Consider the following 18,094-nt stretch of genomic DNA (forward strand, 5'->3'; position numbering starts at 1 on the left):
ATTTTGTAACTAATGTAAAGACTCCACGATATGTGGATGTGGAGCATGTAGAGGATTAGGAGTCAAAGGGGTTTTAGCCCCTTGTTTATGAAACGTTGAGTTAGTTTTGGGATTCACCCATGGTCCGCAAACCATGGGATTGTATGTAAAAGGCTATACATAGGTGTGTCTTAGAGAGTCTAAGGCATAATCAATGTATATAATGATGAAGTCTTAGAAGTGATAACAAAGAGAAGTGGGTTAGATAGGGGAGAAATGCTCTGTAGTTGAGTGTGCAGAGGCCTAGGTAGAGTCCAAATTTGAGTGCGCGGACCCCTGCAGCAGAGTTCTCAAGGTAGTTTTGAGTCTGTAAAGTTGAATTGAAGATAAATAAAGAATATTAACGAAGAAATATTGTGTATATTTGTTTATCTATGTTTACTTGTGTTTACGATATATGTTGTGGATGAATAATGTGTTTATGAAATATTTATCTAATGATGCACGATTCTATTAAATAACTATTAGATGATGTACACAAGCATGGTTATATAATTTTGTGAAGAGTCTGACGAATTATCTAATGTTTGATAATAACCTAAGTAGATTTGTGCGAAAAATAATTTAGGGTTCTTTTCTGGTGTGCGTAAGTGGATAAATTGACTGTTAAGGGTCTGTAAAGACCTATCATAGACCTTCAAGAAGATCTAAATGTCGTTTGAACAGATTTGCAGTATCGAGTCCTAGGGGCTTATAGATCTACACAAAGGCAGATCTAGGGCGCTAAAAGACATCACACTCCTCTATGGATGCAGAAACTTGGTTCTAGCATCCCCCCATACTGCTTTGGGTGATACTGTAGCTTGTGCTATGCGGGTTGTTTTTGAAAGGGCTAGTGGTGTAGGGTTTTGTTGGTTGGCACAACTAACTCTAAACCTGGGTCAAGACCCGCTAAGCCAACACCTGCCTACTCGACCCCTCCCCCCAACTCCACCATTGGTTGACCAAATAGAACCAGAAACATATATACCAAGGATCAATAGAGTGGTGTGGTGGTAGAGCGATGAACTCTTGTGTGTAAGGGTTGAGGAGCGAAACCTTGCTGAGACCAGTTGGCCTACTATAAGAAAAATTGGCCAATAATAGAGGGCCACATGGTGCCCTCTCATTGGACCACTCGATGCCTTGTAATTGGTCCACTTTGGCAACCAACAAGCAATCACAAACTGACAACCCATCTTGTACAACCCATCCATGTGTCAGCATGGGATTGGCTTTTCTAACACCATACCCTAGAAAGTTAGCTAGTAACGTTAGATGTATGCCCTACCCAGTTAGCAACCTAGTCAACCCTACAAGTTGACTTTTTTTATGTGGGGTAAAAACTTCAGAATGCAATAACTTTCACATATTGTGTCATATTGAGGCAATTCAAGCATAGTTTGAATCAAAACGATGAGATATATGATTTGGAACTCATTTCAAGTGATTCTGAGCATAATTTTTTAGCATATTTTGATCCCCTGGATCATTCTGGATCATTTCTCCCCACTGTGAATATTTTGAACCACCATAATATTATTTTTACTCAAAAAGTAAGTGAGAGTACAACTTCCTCACTTTCTCAATCTCATTCCATCTTGTTTTACTTGGATTGGTTCCTTTAAGCCCCACTTAAAGATACTCCACGTTACCTCTACGTGAAGTCCTAATTCTCTTGTCAAGAATTGAGTCTTCTTGTAACTCATCTAAATATTCTAGAGCAAAATCTTGAATGGAATTTGAACATTATCTCTATGATCATCAATCATTTGAGACTTATACAATATTCACCTTGAAGTCTTTCCTTGTTGACATACAACCTAACTTGATCTTCCACTTCGAAATAATGATCAACTCGATGCTTTCCATGCCTTGCTTTGTACTTTGTTTTACATTCCTCAAGATGATATTATGCTCCTTAATGCACTGGTTTTATTTGTTCAACAAGATGATTGGATTTATCCACATCATTATTTACTTATACTGCAAAATCTTTACCAAAGATAAAATACAAAGGAGACTTTGGAAAATAACACAAACAAGATTCAAATGGAAATACTCGCATAGATGAGTGCTTGGCACAATTGTAGCATGCTAGATGTAATGAAAATTCTCATCGCAAAGTCTAGGATGATTATCATAATATCCATGAAGGAAATTCATCCTTTACAATATGTCATGAATTTGACTCTCAAATTCCCATACAAATTGTCTTAACAAAAAGACAAAATAGCATAACATGCCTAAGAAAACACTGTTTCATATAAGTTATTTATTCACATCAGCACTTTTACAAAATTCCCATCTATGAGCATATGTAATATGTGAAATACAAAAGAAATGCAGTATTTAACTAGGCAAATAGTCCAACCATTTCTTACCCAACCAGGCTAGGGAGTTTTCTTTCTGCATTTCGCTTTCTTCTGGAGTTGCTTCGGGAATGGTTATGGTGTGCCTTGCACGTTCTTCTACCTTCCATTTTTCAAGTGATTTCATGACCTATTTGTCCTTCTTTGGATGAAGATGTGGATGCAACTTCCAACATTTCTCGATCCAATGCCCATTTATGTTGCAATGAGTGCAAAAGTTTTTGTGATCATTTCTTGGCAAAAATGTCTTTAAACTTGGAAGAGGATTTTCCTTCCTCATTGCACTTCGAATCAAAATATTCATTTTCTTGACTAATGATTTCCGTTTTTTTTAAACTTAGATACACAATGGTTAGGTGCACGAAATTTTTTTCAAGGAAACACATTCCACAACATTTTATTCAAATCATCATGTTGTTTATAGTCATAGAAAGCCATTGAATAATCATGACATTTATACCTTTTATGATGATCCTTTTAATTACGAGTACGATGAGGATAAATTGACTTATTTCTTCCTTTGAAGTGCTCATCTCTCTTTTGAGATATTTTTCCATCAACATCATCATGACATGATTCTCCTTCAACCTACAAGGGTTCTTTCTTCATGAATTTCACACTTGAATAATTCCTTTGCTTTGTAGTTTTGGAGCATTCTCCAACTTTTTCTTGAACATAGCCTAATTCTTCATGCCAAGGATTAATAATTCCATGACTATGGATTCCAATACCCTTACCATTTTCTCTCACCTCAATAGGATTAATAATTCCATGACTATCGATTCCAAGACCCTTACCATTGTGCCCCATTTTGGTCAATAATTTCATACCAATATGCTTGATACATTTCTCAATTGTTGCAAAAGAATCATGATCATTGTTAAGATAATGAATTGAACAAGATTATATTTTACCATTTTTCTGCTTGATACTCTCGGTCCTCTTCCTTAAGCTTAACCATCTCCTCCTCCTTCTCTTTTGTAAACAAAGTGGTAGATACAGATTCAAGAAAACCAATCTTGTGATTTAACATATAAGAAATGTTCTTCATTTGACAAAGGGTACAAACATTAGTCATCCCATGACCACAAACTTGTTGAGCCTTGGGGGAAGCTTCGGTAGTTGAAAATTCCCCATTTTTCTCTTCCATGAAATTCGGCAACATCAGGCACAAATTCTTCTTTGCATCCTCTTCTGCTTCAAGCAATCTTCTCAATTCCATGTTCTCCACTTGGAGAGAAGAATTCATTTCTTCTAATTCTAGGAGCCTTGCAATTTGCAAAATTTCACCCTTGCTTGTAATCTATTCAAAACCTGCTCTGATACTAGTGATTTGAAAATGGAAAATCAATTTCCCTCTGACACTTTGCAAGATAAATTTGGGTCTTCAAACATTAAATTAGTTTGCAACTTTTCCAACTGTGATAGTTAAATTTTTAATGAACTTAAAGATGAAACAAAATCATATGCAATCCAACATGATAAAAGTGAACAACCATGTGATAACGGATTTCACCCCTCCTAGGCTACATGTTTGAGCCCTGCTCTAATGGCTAGGATGCTTTATTGATCTTAGCACAAAAAAGGGTACATTACAAATATTTGATTCATAGAGTAAACCTCCTTCTAGAGTGGCACTTGTTTCCCCTACAAATAAACGTTCTCCTTCGGAGAACTCTCACTCACAAGTTGACTCTATTTAGCAAATAAATGATAGAAAAAAAGAAAAAAAACTCTCATATGAAATGTGGCAACAGGTTCTTGTACTCATTCTACAATGAAAAGAATAAAATTCAACTAGTTCATAAAGAAGTGTTGAAATGGTCTTTTCTCACAAAAAAATATTGAGAATAGACTAAAAATAGTTGCTCTAATGAAGAAACAATTGTTGCAGATGCATCCAAAAGGTTGGAGGACCTCTGTCTAGGATCTTTCCATGCTAAACAATGTCTCTATATGGCTTCAAAAATAGAAACACAATCTCTGCCTTCAACGCAAAAGGACATGAATTTGCAAAATGTCCAACTTATAGTGCTCAAATAACAAAAATAACACAACCATTGAGTTTATAACACCAAAACACCCCTGTGTAGGCTCTTCTTGGGCTCAAACAAACTGAAAAATGACCAAGTTAGACCTCCTCCATTTTCCCACTATTTGTCCTACAAATTGGAAAAACTAGCTAGCTGAGCGACGAATTCCACCTTTTGGAAGACTGCCAAGTGAAAAATTCACTCAAGAAAAACACATATTCCACCACAAATGGTGTAAATTATCGCCTCTTTAAATGTGGCAGTAACCCCTTAAGCTTCGACATTTTAGCCATCGATAAGGTCGCATGGTGGCCATGTGTCCCAGGGCCGGGCGACACATGCTTTCTTGCCTCTACCATACACGTCATCGATTCTGCTACGTGACCCTGGGCATGGGCTTTGGCCTCCCACCCAAATTTAAAATTTGAATTTTGTCGCGCCTAGGGTCGTATGTGATACAATGGGACTAGGGGTCGGGTTGATTCGCCCGCCCCTCCGCTATAGCCTTCATGCCAGGGTCATATGAACGTGATGTAAATGAGGGCCTGTGCCTCTCCATGTACCCCCTCCACTATTCGTCCACGTGTGTTCATGTGGTCAACAATGGGATTGGGGGCCTCGTCCACTATAACCTCTCACCATTTTCATCATAGTCATATGGTGTAATAAAACCACCTCCCCCGAACTTCGTCATTGGTGACTTGAAATAGAACCAAAAATATTTATATACAAAGGACCAATGGAGTGATGTGGTGGTAGAGTGATGAATTTTTATGTGGGAATTTGAGGGGTCAAATCTCGCCTAGGCTATTTGGCCCATTATAAAAAAAAATTGGCCAAAAACAAGGGGCCATGTGGCACCCGTAATTGGGCCACTTCAATGACAAACAACTAATCACAAACTCCCAACTTAGCCTATATAACCCCACTACATGTCAACACAATATTAGCCCATCTGACATCTTACCTTGGACAGTTAGCTGATAACATCAGTTGTACAACCTTCCTAGTTAGCAGCCCAATCAACCCTGCAAGTTGACTTTTTTTATTGTTGGGTAAAAACTTTAGAATTCAATAACATTGGCATACAATGTCATATTAAGGTGATTCAAGCATTGTTGGAATCAGAAAGATGAGATCTATGATTTGGAACCAGTTTTGAGCACTTTTATTTTTTGAGCATAATTTGATCCCTTGGATAATTATGGATCAAGTTGTGAGAAAAGAAGCCCCAATTCGGGGTTTGGTCACCTAGGGTGGTCTTTTGGTCCCCTAAGTGTCCTGTAGCCCTAAGGGATGTTAGTTTGTGTTCATATTGTCATCCCCACTTCCATAACTGGAGCTTGGAGGTTGGGTCATGTCATAGTAACTCGTCGTCTCATGTTTACCTTGGTAGGCCAGTGAAATTGGGTAAATGTGGGAGGGAGGCATTACAGGTTGGTATTTGAGCTTCCATGTTTAGACACTTGGACTGGATGGGCAAGATGTGATTATTATGCATGCATTTCAATCATATTCATGCATTGAAGAGGTTATAGTTTTCATGCAATAGTCATTGTTATAGTTTGAGTTATCATGCACGATGATTGAGATGATGTCGATAGGTGGATATGTTGGTGTCATTATATATATATATATATATATATATATATATATATATATATAGATATATATCATTCTACTCTAGACTGATTTGTGTAGATGAGATAGCCTCCCCTTAACTTCACTAAGGTATGTTTGATTATGATTATATTTGGTTATCTCACATGGTATGTTTATGGGAAGAAGAAGGTCAGAGATAAAAATAAGAATTTTGGATTACCGTTCACGCAACTTTCCTTATAGATCATATGAGAAGAAAAGAGATGAGTACTCTCTTGACATAAAAAATACTTTGATAAGTTTGAAGTTAGATATCAGGAGTTGCAATGCAGATAATGGAATGATAATTTAGTCATAAGAAAGACTTTCAAGGATTAGTAAAATAAAACTGAGGTCAATGCATTCATTCTTCAGAGTTTATTAGATTTGCAGAGACAGAGAAAACCAAGGATCGGTTATGGAAAGGAGGACAGGACTAATGGGACATATTGTAGTAGGTATCATGGTGGGCACACATTGGTAAGGGATGACACATTCAAAGGTGGCATATGGATGGATGCACCTGACAGAAGAGGTAGTGGTTATGGGTTCTATTCTAGTTCTGGTTTAGATAGATATCATGGTCATCATTGTTATTACCCTTATAGGAGGAACGAGAGGGGGTACTTTTGAGATGTGTTCAAGGAAGTCAAGCCTTCCACATTCAATGGAGCATTGAAGAAACCAGAATATGCAGAATCATGGTTTCTTGGAATGAAGAAGTGCTTTGCGCTGCATGGCTATACAAAGAACATGAAAGCTAGGATAAGTATTTTTAGTCTCAAAGGAAAGCATTAGATAAACTTTGAGGTGTAAAATGGGCCTCAAAATAAAAATGTACAACCAACATAAACTTTATAAGAACCAATAGGATTCAAGATGATGATGTCAACCATGGGGGATGATTCACCATTTTTTGAGTAAAAAAGTAAAAAGACTAAAAAAAAACTACTTTTTCAACTTATCTCCCTATGGTTTTACTCAAATTTTTAGTGGGAGAATTCATTGGATGAATAATTGAATTCTTCATCCAAGGAGTACCCATGTTGCATACTTTCAAGGGACGTTGCTACACGAAAAATGATAAATACATAAAATAAACATGATTGTGATTTTTCATGTATTTCTCATTTTTCGTGTAGTAGGGTCCATCGAAAGTATTCAACATGAGTACTCCTTAGATGAGGAATCAAATTTTGCATCCAATGAGTGCTCTTGCTAAAATTTTAGTAAAACTGCAGGGAGATAAGTTGAAAAAGTAGTCTTTTCTTTTTTCCCTCTAAAATTTGATGATGCAACCTAATTTTATTTTATCATTTCCACTATTATTTTATAATATTCCTTAGGAGGCCCATTTTAGACCTCAAAACTTCTCTAATGGGTAGAAATTTGGTGGGAATATGTGAAGCGCGTCATAGGCATCATGACAGAGGATTTGAGTTGGCATGAGTTCAAGAGGCCCTTTAGGAAGAAGTACTTTTCAGATAGATACTATAACAGTAAGGCTAAGGAGTTTTATGAATTGAAGATGGTATCTATGAAAGATGGGGAGTATATGACTAAGTTCTTGGATTTGTTGAGGTATATGACATATCTTAAGGATGAGAAGAAAAAGGTTAAGAGATTCATCAGTAGAATGCCATTAGCATTCAAGGATCGGATTGAGTACGATGAGCCTCAATCATTGGAGGAAGTCATCGATAAGTTGAAGCATAGTTATGAGCAATAAAAGTGAAAGAATAATCCTAAGAGTGATTGGAAGGCAGTGATAAAACCAAAGGAAAATGAGATCCTAAGCTGGAAATACCTGAATGAGGTAGGTGAGAAATAAAATGTGTCTCCTTACAAGAAGTTTAACGAAACATAGAAGGTACATGGATCCTAGCTTGGAGAGAAATAGAATAAGGGTAGTGGTAGAGAACCATGGCAGTGTTGGATATGTGTAAAGGATCATCATAAGAAGGATTGTACGTTGTACCAAGGTTGTAGACCTAAGATCTACAATGTTAAAGAGGCACATACAGTTGGGGATGTTGGTCAGAGAATTCATCGGATTTACGCAACATTCCATTTTGATTGATCCTAGATCTAATTATAGTTATGTTAATCCTCACCTGGTGGATAAATGTGGCTTGACTAAAGAACTGCATGTAGATTCTTGGTTGGTGTAGTTGGCTATAGGTACTAAGAAAAGAGTTCATCACTGGGTGAGATCCTATGCATTTGAGTTGAATGGTATGCATACATCAGTGCATCTAAATGGGTTTCCTTTGGGCTTGTAGAATATGATTCTAGGTATGGATTAGTTGTACCTTCACAGTACTAAGGTATATTGTTACGAGAAGGATATTAAGTGCTTGAATGATGATGGAGAGAAGAGAATCTTGTAGGGTAAGAAGAATCCTACGTCGGTGAGAATGGTTACAACTATGCAGGCAAAGCACAGTTGCAAGAAAGGGTGTGTATTGTTTGTGATCTGAACTTAAACAGGAATGAAAAAAATTATAGATATAATCATAAACACAGAGATGCAGTAGAAAAACAATTCATTTCAATCATAGAAAAATATTGAACTATGCTTACAAATAGAATGGAAATAAGATAACCTGGGCGATGGTAGCTTATCTTTTAGAAGAGATGTGGCTGCTACATGCCTCTAAACTGTGTTACAATGAGGCCCAAAGGCTTATTTATTATTGGAAAACATGGGAAAACCCTAAACAACCAAAAACCTAACTCCAAGAGATGTAACACCAAGAGTTTGTGGGCCCCGTTTGGAGTAGTTGGGCAGCCAAATTCCCGGGGTCCTAACTTGGTCATCTTATCTCTGTTTGGCATGTATGATACCTTGTTGGAGAGGTATCTCTGAGTACTATAGGTTTTTCCAAAAGCCCCTATCAATAGCCAAAGGTCTGTCACAGACCCCAAAAAATGTCGTTTAGGGGGTCAAAACTACTCCAGAAGTTTAGGACCTGAAAAACTGCTAAAAATAGTAGATGATGAAATGAACAAAGAAATAGATAAAACTAATTGGGGGGTCTAGGTGGAATAGGTGGGTGGACACCAATATCCACCTAGATCATTCCTTCCCCCTTAGGAAGCAATGGTCCCCATTACATGCAGAGCCTCCATGAGGTGAGGAAATTTTTATTGAACCTAGTCCCTGGTGAACCACTTGCCTTGGTGAAGGAGTTGGCCTTTTCTGACAACTCGATATATATATCTATATATATATATATATATATATATATATATATATATAGATATATATATATATATATATATCCTCTATTGGTGAGTTTTCTTGATCTGTGTGTCCATGATATGATCAGTTATGGCCTGTTCCATGTAGTCTAGGTTGTGCTCTATTGGTGTGAGTTGCTTTGCAATGTCAAATGTGTCCAATAATGGTGGAAAGTATGGACGAAGGTGATCTACATTGAACACTAACTGTAGACCAAGGAACGGTGGGATGCTAAGCTCGAAGACATTGTCACTAACAACCTTGGTGATGGTGTATGACCCATATTGGAGTGGGCGAAGCATGCAGTGGGTTCCAACAAGGCACTCCTTCTGCAAATGTAGCCAAACTTTGTCGCCCACCTGGAACTTGTGTGCACTCGATGCTGATCATGTTGCTGCTTGTACTTAGCATTGGCTTTGTCCAATATATCATGGACCTACTAGTGGATGTGTTGAATGCACTCAATGAAGCTACTAGTCGTTTCAACTTCAGACTAAATGTGAGACAAATTTACGTGAGTGGCTGCAAATGGTATGGCCACATTAGTGGTGCATAATGGCTGAAATCCTAACCCTACCTAAAAGGGGTTGTGGCCTGTTGAGTTGTGGAGAGATTTTTTGTAGCTGTGTTGGAGATGGGGAAGAATTTCATCCCACATGCATGGATGCTTCAAGTTGTACATGCACAGAGTGTGTACGAGCATCCTGTTGACAACCTCTATTTGGCCATTAGTTTGGGGATGGAAAGTCGTGGACTTCGTAAGTTTTGTATCCAAAATCAACTAGAGACTTGACCAAAATGCACTTAGGAATATGATATCCTGATCTAAGACAATGGATTGTGGGATCCCAAAGTGTACCCACACTCACTCAAAGAAGAGCTTAGCAATGGCCTCTTTTGTGATACTCTTCTTGTAAGCCGCCATGATGGCCATCTTAGAGAATTTGTCGATGACCATGAAAACACAATCATTGTCGCTCTTAGTAGATGGAAGGCTCGACATGTAATCCATGGAGACAAATTCCCGAGGCTCACTAGGAGTAGGTAGAGGAGTATACATGTCTTTCTTCTTGATGGTTGGTTTGGCAATGGCATAGGCGGTGCAGGATCTAATGTACTTCCCAACATCCCGATGAAGTTTCAGCCAAAAAAAATACTTCTGCAATATCGCCACTATTTCCTCTACTCCAAAATGTCTAGCGACTTGATTGTAGTTTTCCTCCAAAATCATCTTGGCATGCTCACTTGAAGGAACACAAATGTGTCCTAGGTGGCATAATATTGCATCTTGAAGGTTAAAATTTGGAACTTTCCTCCCTTCTAGAAGTGTCTGGTATATGTTGCCGAAGTCTTGATTTCTCTTGTAAATATGCAGCCACCCTAATGTCTCGTGCCCATAGGAGTCAAGCACAGTGAATGGCGCCATGATCGGTGGTCAGCTGAGGCAATCAACAACATTATTGATGTTTCCCTTCTTATACTTAATGTTCAAATGGAACTGTTGCAAAGAGGTGGACCATTTATGATGGTGATCGTTATTCAACATCCCTTGTGTCTCTATGAACTGTATAGGTTAGTGCTTTGTGTGGATGAATGTTTCTTTCCTAGGAATGTAATGCTTCCATTGATGGCAGGCCTGCATAATGGAATACATTTCTTTGTCATAAGTGGGGTACTTTTAGACTGTGTCTGAAACTGTCTCACTATGGTAAGCCACTAGATGTCCATGCTGAGTAAGAACTGCACTAATAGCATATTCAGAGGCATTTGTCTCAATCTCAAATGGTTATTACAGGTCTGCTAATGTGAGCACTGGTGCAGAACAAAGGTGATTCTTCAACTTAGAGGATGATTATTTTTGGGTTTCCGACCAAAAAAATATTCCTTTCGCTTCTCCCTTGGTGACTTGACTTAAATTCCAAGTGATATGACAGAACCCCAACACGAACCTACGGTAGAAATTGGTAAGACCCAGAAAGCTTTAGAGCTCTATTAGAGTGGTTGGAGCTGGCCAATCCTGAATGACTTGTATCTTGGATGGGTCCACATGTACACCCTACTCATCAATGAGGTACCCCAGATAATGAACCTGCGTCATCCAAAGGTGCATTTCTCCAAGTTGGAACATAGCTTGTGTTGGCGCAGGGTTTTAAGGACCTGTTGAATATGGTGGAGGTGATCTTCCCAACTATGGCTGAAGATCAAGATGTCATCTAAATACACCACCATGAACACATTGGTGAAGGGTTGTAAGATGTCGTCCATTAGTCTCATGATGGTTGCAGGGGCATTCGTCAATATGAATGACATGAACAACCATTCTAAAAGGCCCTCCTTGGATTTGAAGGAAGTCTTCCACACATCAGAGGTTTTGATAGGAAATTGGTGATAACCTGACTTCAAGTTAGTCTTGCTAAAATATTTGGCCCCCTTGATCTGGTCCAAAAGTTCATCAATCTGCGGGATTGGGTACTTATTTTGGATAGTGATCTTGTTCAGCACCCGATAGTCAATACAGAGTCTCCAGGTCCCATCCTTCTTCTATACCAATATAATCAAGCTCCACAAGGTGATGAGTTTGGCCTGATGTGCCCTTTATGAAATAGTTCCTGAATATGCCTCTTGATCTCATCGTTCTCCAAAAGAGAGCATCGATAGATTAGTCCATTGGGAAGTAGCGCACCCGAGGTCAGATCAATGGAGTGCTTGACCTAACAGTACATAGGTATCCCTGTGGGTGAGGCAAAAATATCCTTATACTCTTCCACAACCTTGTCCATTTGCTGGCGCTATACAGAGGAGCCTTTCCTAGAAGCCGTGGCCATAAACTTATTCTTTCCCTAGGGGCGAATCATAAGGAAAACAAATTTCCTGGTCTGGGAAATGATCTTACCGCATTTCTTTTCAGTGATCAAAGAGATGGCGGTAGGCGGGGCTACCTCTGGTATCATGTACAACTTATTAGCCAAAGTAATAATCACAGAGCGAGGTCTAGACTCATATACAACATGTCGGTTCCACAAGTATGGTTTTCCTAACAATACATCATGAACTTCAAGAGGAGCAACATCACATAATACCTCATCCATGAAGGGATTGATGTTGTAGGGAAGGTGGAATTGCTGGCTGACACAAAGATCTCGTCCTTGGTGAAGTCACTCGATGGTTACGACTGTGGATGTGCTATAGTCTTTAGGCCCAGCCACTTCATGACCTCTGCTAAAATGAGGTTCTTTTGGCTCTCATTGTCGACAATGAACTGTAGCGGAGAACCATTCACCCACATCTTTGAGTGGAAGAGGTGTTCCCCCACCTCTAGATCTTCAAGCTCAATATTTAGGATCTTGGTGGTGGCCACAGTGGTACTGGGATCCGCATCAATGATTTGCTTCCCTTTGTCAGTTCCCTTATTGGGTTCTGATTCAGAGTCAAAACCTGCATCTGATTCAAAAGCCTTTAGCTCGGCCAGTAGTGACTGCTTGGCCTGACACTCACTTGTATTGTGAGTGGGGATCTTATGGAACTCACACCATTTTATTGTGTCCTTCATCTTCAGGGTGTTGTTCTTTACTTATGGCTTTAGTGGGCTGTCCTTGGTAGCACTGCCTTGGCTTGGTCCTTTTTTATGTGGTTCGGGGGCACCTTTTCCTTGCTTTGGATTCACAGATCCAAAGTCCCTCTTCTTTTGTTTAAACTTCTGCTCAATCTTGATAGCGTACCAAAATGCCATGCTGAGCGAGGAAATGTCTGGGAACTCCATCTCTTCTTGGATTTACTTATGTAGACAGTCACAATACTTGAGCACCAAATGTCACTTAGTATCCTTGATACCCAATTTCATGCGAAGGGTATGGAAAGTGTTTGTGAACTTTGGCACATCTTGGTCCTTTCCCTACCGTAGCGTGGTCCACCTTATGTATTTGTCTTCATAGCTCCTAATAGGGTAATATTGTTCCTTGATGATGTCTCAGAAAGAATTCCAAGTGGGTGCGGGTGAAAACAGTAAGGGTTCACCCTCGTCCTTTTTTTCACAGTAGGTTTCCCACCAATAATTGACATGTAGGGCGACATTAAGAAGTGAAAAAGTAATATTTTCTCGATTGGAAAAGTGATGAGCTGAAAAATATCCTTCCAATAGATTTAACCATTTATCTATGGCATCTGCATCTATCATTCCTTCGAACATGGGAATAACGAAGTTGAATTGTACCTTAAAAGGAGTGGCACCTCTAGAGTGGCTGTTGGATGAAGATGCATCACATATGGGTAGTTATTGGCTTGAGGGGGCCTGACCCAGGTTCAACATTAATTAGCCAAACAAATCCCTACACTATTGGCCCTTTCGGCATTAGCCCATAGAGCACAGACCGAAGTCTCACACGAAGCAGTATGGGGGGATGCTGGAACCAAGTTTCCACACCGTGAGATGGTTGTGATGTCGATTTATTCCTTCTATCCTCGCCTTCACGCCTACCACTTAGTTCTAGGGCTTTGTCTACCTAGCCCCTTATTCCTCCCTTCGATACCTCCGTGAAAGGGTACGATTGACCTTTGCGCAGCCCTAACCCTCAATCTAGACACTTTCGCACTGCTAAGGCAGTGTATTTCACAGATTATCAAGTTGTCTTAAGAATCTTACTGGTCTTCTTAGATACTCACAGTTAGCACCACATAAACATATATTCTTAATTGTGATTTGTTATCCAACATAACTATATTCATTCACACATCACATAAGCATTATAAAGGAAATTCATACATAAAATGACAAGATGCATTAATCGGAACAAGACACAGAAATTGCAGAATACTTCTCTTTATTGATCTCTTCCAAGTGATTACAGACTCTACCCACCCTGCTCACACAGCTGCAGGGGTCTGCGTGGTCAGCTATGGAATTCCACCCTAGGCCTCTATGCACTCAGCTACAAAGCCTCTACATACGCTACGACTCAAAACTTAGACTTCTACTTCAGAGCTACGACTCTCTTACATGATTGATGACTCTAACTACTTAGAGCTTAGCTCTTTTTATATAATCCCATGGTCCATGAAACATGGGTAGATCTCTTACAGCCGACTTTACTTTACAAAACTAGGGGCGGACAACCCTTTATGAATTATGACACCTTCGTGCTTCGTGACCACAAAATGTGGAGTCTTTATAAGTTTATTACAAAATTTAACCAAAACATGGGATTTTAGCCCCAAAACTATCCTTGGTGGATCCTGCTCCCAACAAGCCCCCAACACAAACGTCGTGACTCACCCTCGAGTCACTCGGTAGGCATGGAGATCTTTGCATGAAGCCCTTCCAGCTCGACCCATATGACCGCAAAATTAGTCATGCATTGAGTTACTACCTGCTTCATGTCTTCCACTGTCTACTCGGTCACTGCTCCTGCGCTGTCAACCTGAAGCTTTTATTGCATTGCCTGCAGAGTTGAAAGCTTTCCTTCTATATTTCATGTCAGTACGTAAGCCTCATCTAGCTAGGGCCTTAGTCTTGCCTTGAGAACTACTTCCTTATGCAGCGCTACGTCCACCTGTTCCTTCAGCTACTTGGCCTCCTACAGCTTGGCTAGTCTATGTGTCAGCACGACAATTCACGCTATGCCCTTAACCTCATCATAGCGTTGTTGTAGCTCATGCGCTTTCATCTCTAGCCTCTATAAATTGGGGTCCTCTTGCAAGCTTGTCAGGAACTCAAATGGATTCTCAAACAACTGCGTGCAGTTTTCCACTACATTATCCACCACCACTACTACTTCTATGACAGCGGTCACTCGCTGTTCCTTCACTTCTAATGGAGTTGAAGGCTGGGCCCTCAACTATAACTCTATAATTTGCAGGTTCAATTCCAACTGAACCCGTGCCATCTCAGTCTGAATGTTGCGCACCCTTGTGGCCAACTTGTAGATGCATACCTCGACTGGCTCCTCCTCCAAAATGGCCAACTTTAGGACTATTTGGCATGCCTCCTTAATGACCTGCATAATCCGCTTTTTCTGATTGGTCACCTCGGTCTCAGCGGCGATGAAAAAATTTCTCTGTAGGGCCATCTGCTCATTGTTGATCTGATGTTCACTAATCACCTGGATGGTGCGGTGCTCTCAGGCCCTTAGTTATGCAATTACTCCATCCTGCAAGAGGTGGAGTGCTTCACACGAGAGTGGTGCTAGGTTTAACCCTACTCCCTTTAGGGCACTAACAGTGGGCCTATCAGCCTCATTCTCTGTGGTCAGTGCTCCATTCATTGGAAGCCTTCATGTGCAGCGTATTGGCAGCCTTTGAAGTGTCGATAGTGAGCCTGGTAGATACTATGCTAGCTTGTGATGCGCGGGCCTGTAGCTCTTGCAACCCTGTCTGGATAGCCCCCAGGATCATCTATTGCTACTACTCAAATTGTTGTAGGACCTCTGTGGTGACATCCCCCACTGTGTCACCGATATCATGCAAGTCACCCTCTATTGATGTGATAAGGTCCAATGAGGTCTTGGTCACCTTTGACTTCTTCCTGAGCCCTCCCTTCTCTAAATCCCTTGGGCTCTTGATGCAAGTGAATGTCTCTTGAGGGTTCGCTCTGTGTTGTTCTCTCTCCTCCTTTGTCTCCAATGAAGGTGACCTCACGCCTTTGTCAGAGCCCTGCTTTGTCCCACCTATCTGCTTCCCTGTCTACTGTGTGGCCTCACGCTCTGCCTGGGCCTTATCAACGACCTCCTTTTTCGTCTTCTCAGCTAGTTGTGCCATCTTAAGCTTGGACTCCTCCTTCTTCTTCTGCATGGCGGACTTGCTCTCGCCACTGCCAAGTCTATGGTAGTGCACCACTCTACCAGCCATTGATCAAGCACCGAATGAATGGCATCATCTGTTGCCAGATAAGGCAAGTCGTACCATTTCTGTGCAGGGTCCTTCTGTGCCCTGATGGATACTCAATGGAAGTCGGATTTGAATTCGGTGTGGCCCTGCAGGTTGGCATACACTATAGGTGACAATTGTGGTTTGCAGTTGATGGCCATTCAGATGTTAATCTCCATCAAGATCAAAAAGATCTTGTTGTCCTTGACTCACTGCACGTCCTTGGTCGCCCACAGTGAAGCATACTTCGCTGCTTTTGTGAGGTCTAGCATGACCGAAGGGAATTGGCTATCCTCTGGTAGCTCCCATGCTACTAGTACAATCAACAACAAGAGCCACGCGTAGTGGAATGTCTTGCTGAGCTCTTGTTCTTCTCTACAGTTTTCCAGGAACTCTCTGCAAAGGTAGTCCAACCAATTGAACTTGACTCCTTCAGTGCACTGTGTTGCAAGCATGATGATAGGCGCCGACACCTCATTGGTGCGACATTTCCTCATCATATTCCCCACTAAGATTTGTGTGGCAACCTTCACAGCAGAGCCGCAGATGCTGGATATAGTGTATCCACGTGGCTTCTTCACCAGTTTAAATTTTTCTTTCACGAATTTTGTGAGAGCCTGCTCACCACCTTTTTCACCAAAGATCATGGCCGAATTCTCTCCTGTATATGGTAGTTGTGTTATCCAGTGAATCAACCTATCCGTGATGGGTATCAGCTCCTCCAGCCACAGACACCCATCATGCACCAAGCACAACAGCTGCTTGATGACCAAAACTATCACCGGGGTGCGGTTGTAGTGTGGCACCCAAAGCAGGTTGAGAAACCCTACCTTTTCTACTCCCTTGAGCCACCTTTGCGGCTCCAATGCGGTCATTCCTGTATTCGTATCAATGATGCGATGCATCAGCTGCTCGGTCTCTAGGTGTGGGAACTTCTCGTGGTCCGCCAAGTCCCAATCTTCAAGTTTCAGTAGCGGCATCCACAGCAAGCATGGTCCATCGAAAGCAATCTGTGTTATAGGACAAATTGACCTCCTAATCAGCTCAGAGGAGAAAGATAAGATGACTAAAAGAATGACCACAGTTGCAGGCCCAGAATCCACACTAACGCTCTATGTACACTAAAAACCTGTTTTATAAAGCTTGTTTACAAGCATAAAGGAGCGTTAGTCTACCTACTAACTCATGTTGTTAGACTAGGGGGGCGTTAGTGAACTTTAGTGATGCTCAAGTGGTTATGCCAACGAATCTACCATAAACTATCTAGATATTATTTACCTAAATTTGTGCAAGAAAAGCAGGGAATCTCCAAAAATCAAGATATTTGGAGAAATTCTCTTCTGGAAACAGAGGCAAATGAGAAAAAGCTAGTAAATGGGGCAGGTTCATGGTTTTTACCCAAATAAACTACAGGTGGAGTTGGGTAGCCCTAAATCAATTGCTATTTAAGCAATGAGAGGGCAATTGCACAAAGGGTCAGAGCATTTAGAAGGATAGTACATGGTGCTGTTGTGATATTGTCATATTCTTGAAGGAGCTAGCTGAAAGGAGAGAGAGAGAGGAAGAAGGGATAAGGAAGGCTGATGCAACAGGGTTGTTGTAATCACTCTTTTGAATATAGGACTGCGGTTGTGTTCCACTACTCGAAGTGTTCGTGATATTGTGCATTCATTTGTTCATTCTAATGCTTGTTATGTTGAGTAGATAAGTTACACATTTATACATGTTTGTTACAGATTCTTTCATTAATTGTCAGAAGTATATGCTATGATTGGTTTGCTTCATTGTTTTGTGTAGGAATCATCTTGGAGCCGGTCAAGAGGAGTTCTTCTTACCACATAAAGATCCCCAAGTGAATCTAGAAAGAACCAAAGGTGATCCTTTCTCCATATCCTGTCAATATATATGTCAGATAGATGAACATGTGT

Source organism: Pinus tabuliformis, chromosome 1_1 (genome assembly GCF_031772625.1).
Source record: "Pinus tabuliformis cultivar Carrire ecotype Pingquan chromosome 1_1, CPIR1, whole genome shotgun sequence".
Classification (NCBI taxonomy): Eukaryota; Viridiplantae; Streptophyta; class Pinopsida; order Pinales; family Pinaceae; genus Pinus; species Pinus tabuliformis.